Source organism: Lathyrus oleraceus, chromosome 7 (genome assembly GCF_024323335.1).
Source record: "Lathyrus oleraceus cultivar Zhongwan6 chromosome 7, CAAS_Psat_ZW6_1.0, whole genome shotgun sequence".
In the NCBI taxonomy this organism is placed as follows: domain Eukaryota; kingdom Viridiplantae; phylum Streptophyta; class Magnoliopsida; order Fabales; family Fabaceae; genus Lathyrus; species Lathyrus oleraceus.
Genome location: NC_066585.1, coordinates 268,223,981 through 268,228,116, shown reverse-complemented (window position 1 = coordinate 268,228,116; position 4,136 = coordinate 268,223,981).

The following is a 4,136-nucleotide window of genomic DNA, read 5'->3' as shown; positions in this document are numbered from 1 at the left end:
GCCAAAGGGATCATCACACCCGTGATGACCTTCATTGCATGTGCGGTGCAACTTTTACTTCCATATCGTGTGCGCGTTGCTGCACGTGATTATTCTAGTAGTTGCACGATTTCGCTCCATTTTTCACTTGATTTTCACTAAGTCCTTATTTCTACATACTTAGATACTTTTTCCTCTTTCTTTGGCCTTTATTCTTAACTTTTGCTCCTCTTTAACATGTTTTGATTCGTTTCTTCGACCGAAATCACGCAATTGTAAGACCCCAATTTTGGCCCTAAGATCCCTCATGGCCCATATCATCTCATATCATAGCCTCAAGGATCATTGCATGCCTTTGCTTCCCTCCTAGTGGGTAGGTTGCCTTGTGTGTGTGGTTCTTGATCACCAAGCATGTTTTTGCATTTGTATATTATTGCGTTTCATATGTTTATCATCCAAAAAGTACAAAAATATTGGCAGTCTAACCTTGTTGCTTGCAGTTGAAGCAATTATCAGCAATTAGGTCAAAGACAGTCAACAGTCAGTCAAAGCAATGGATGATGGCCATTCTTGCGGAATTTGGGCACCATGACCAATAATCAAGAGTTCACACAACTTGGGACATCATTGGAAATCAAGGTCTCAAGGAATTAGGGTTTGGAATTCATCAGAAGTGGTTCAATCATGCAAAACCCTAGAAAAGTCAACAGAAAGTCAAACTTGGTCAACTGGCCATTTAATCAGTGATTTGATGGATGGAATTGATTTGAAGGAGTTCATTCATGTCTATACAAGCCTCATATGTCATGTCCAACCTCATCATGGAAGAATTTGAAGTCAAACAGAAATTTCCCAAAATGGAAACTGGGCCTGTAACTGAAACCTGCCATAAATGGAAAGTCTTGATCCTCAAACTTACATCATGATACAAGCTTCAAATGAATTTTTGCCCAACATGAAAGTTGAAGATCTTGTTCTCCCATTTCCAAAAAGTCCAAGAACTCTCAATTCCCATGTGTGGTTGGCAAGTTATGATCGAATCGATTTCAGAAAATCTTGAACTTCAAAGGGCCATATCTCTCAAACCGTTTGGCCAATTTTGGTGGGGTTTTTTCCTACAAGTCACATTTGATCCCCTCTTTCCAAAAATATAAATTTCATGTGCCAAAACTTCACCAATCAAAATGGCATATTTTGACTTTTCTCATTTAAATGCAAGTTTGACCAAGAGTTGACTTTTTGATATAAACATTTTTTCAACATTTGGCCAATTGGGACAGCTCAGAAATATCATTTTAAGTGTGTTTGCAAGCTCATTTTCTGCAGTACATGTGGCCATTGCTTGGTTGCTTGAATTGTAAGAAAGGTACAATTTCACCCATGCTCTCCATACTTGCATTTTAGCCATGCCTTGTACTCATCAAAACAGAGTTTTTAGAGGCCATTCTCTGTCATTTAGAGCCTCATCTTGCAGCCTAAACCAACAACAATAGAAGGCCATGCTTAGTTGCTAAAAATTGGGCAAAAGTACATGTGTTCATCATACTTCCAACACTAATTTGTACTGTCCATAGCAGATTTTTTCATCCACCATTTTTTGCTGTCAAGGACAAGAGCATTGGCAGCAGCATGGCATACAACTCACTCCCTCAAGAATCATCTCACTGGCCTTGCTAAAGTCTGTTACAACTAAAAGAACACAACAATACCTTGGACTGTACCACAACCTAGCATAGTACATCACTTCATTTTTCTGCCAAAGAAAATGAACAAGTAGCAGCCAAAGGCCATTATTCACACTCTCTCAAACCTCACCCTTGCTATGCATTTCTGTTTTGCTGTCAGGAAAAGCACACAGAAACTTCATTCTCCTCTCTCTTGCATTTTTGCATTTTTGCTCGAATTGGAAAAATCATCAAAGACCACAAGAAACCTTTGTTTCCTTCATCATTTGGACCACATTGTGAAGCATCTTGAGCCCTTAAATCCCAACTGGAAGTTCCTCTTCTTGTGCTGCTTCACCAAGATACCTCCCATGGCAGATTGTGATTTACTTGTGTCCAAGCATTCTTGAGCTTAAAAAACTTCATCATCCATCAACATAAAGCACAAGGAAGGTCTGTTTCGAGCTGGAAACCTCCAAATAGCCCTGTTTCACATTTTGCTTCAAAACCAAGTAAGTAATCAACCTCCATTATTTGCCTTGCTATGCCATGTTTATGAAAGGTCCTTGAATGCTGATTCTAAAATGCTATGCCTTGCTTGAAGTGGTGCTCTTATGAGAGAGAAATCTGAATTTCTTATTTTGTGTCCAAATGCATTTCTGCTCGATTTATCATGCTTGCATTAATTTGATGAGTTTTGATGCTATATTCTTGTTGCCTATTGCTTGATGATGCTGTTGGTACACTTAATTTGGAGTTCTGGGCATTTTGATTTTCGTGCTTACATGAAGATGATGATCATGCTGTTACCTTGAAACCCTAGCTGCCCAGAAATTTCTCATGTTTGTCTTGGTTTTGTTGTGTATAACATGTTTGCATGAAGAACATTACTACTGCCAGGTTGCTTGTTTGAGTTTGTTTATGATGATTACATGATGATGAATTTATGCTGCTGCTGTTCAAACTTATGCCCTGTCCAGAATTTTCTCATGATTTTGTTTGGTTTGTTGTTAATGTTGCATAATGATGTTGTTTAGCTGCCATGAGGATTGCCATGATAGAATTTCGATTGATGATGATTGATGAGCATGATGAACATATACTGCTATTTTGAAACCTTATGAACATGCCCAGAAAAAAACCATATGATTTGTGTGGAATGCTGTTGTCTGTTTGCTGTGTGAGCATCACCATGAATGCCTTGCTGTTTGTCTGTTGGTGTTTGAATGATTGTTTTGATGTTGGTAATAACACAATGAGCAAATGCCCTGCTCTTAAACCTTAAGTTGCCCAGAATTTCCCATGAGTATGCTTGTTCTAATGTTGGTTGTTGTTGCTTAATGATAAATGTTCATGGCCATGCTCGATTGTTTGATGCTGGATGTTTTTGTTCATGTCAATGGATGATGTTGTTTGAAAATGAATGCTGTTTGCTTGCAATGCCATGCTGTTGTTAAACCCTAGGGTTTATGTTGAAAACCCAGAATTTGAGTTGGTTGGCCCGTGCACTGTTCCATTGGCTGAGAGCCAATGAGAACATTTCCTCACACTCACCCAAAACGCACAGTTTAAGTAAGTGAGCTCAATATTACACAATTGCCACTGCGCTGACCTTGTTGACCATTACTTCATGTTATCTTGTTCATGTTCATTCCATTATTTCATCAAACTTCAACAATTTATTTTTAATTCATTTCAACTCCAAAAATTCTGATTTTTTTTGCATCATGATCACAAAGATGTCTAGTATTTTATTGTGATTTTTAATTAATTTTCCATCGGCTGGATTTTAATTGATAATTATTTTCTTGACATGTATGCATAATTGATACCTTGTGCCATTTCAATTGTGAAATACTCATGTTGAATCCACTGAGCTTGAAATTTTTTATGGTGAAACTAGACTCATTCACCTTTGTTTCCATGTAGAGTTTATACATTTCTCATATGTGGTTTGTGAGTTACAAATTTTTGAAGTGATGTGTTACATTTGGTGCTACATGAATGATATGCAAATGTATGATTTTTGTTCACATGTCTCCTGGCCTCCAAACAACTTGAAATTTTGCATGAATGATCTATCACATGTCTAGTTTGTGTATGAATTTTATTGGAATTTACCATGCTGTTTCCAATTTATTTGAGAATTTTCTTCCATACTTAGTCATTTGTTGACTTTATGTGATACATGTTGCCAAATCTTTTGTGAAATTCTCAAATCTTGTTGTATGATCATGAAATTTCATATGTGATAACTAGACTCCTTGAGCTTTGCATTGGTGTTAATCTCATTCATTTCTCTTCTGTTTTCAATTTGATATGATTTTTTGAAGTTGACCCATGTTTGTTGACCTTCATTGTGCTTACTTGAAATTATGTTGACTTCATGATTTTAATTGACTGCCTTCCTCTCATCCAAATGCCATGAAATTTGACATGCTTGCCATGCTAGATGTTAGGATTGAATGTGATTTATTTGATAATTTTTGAGAT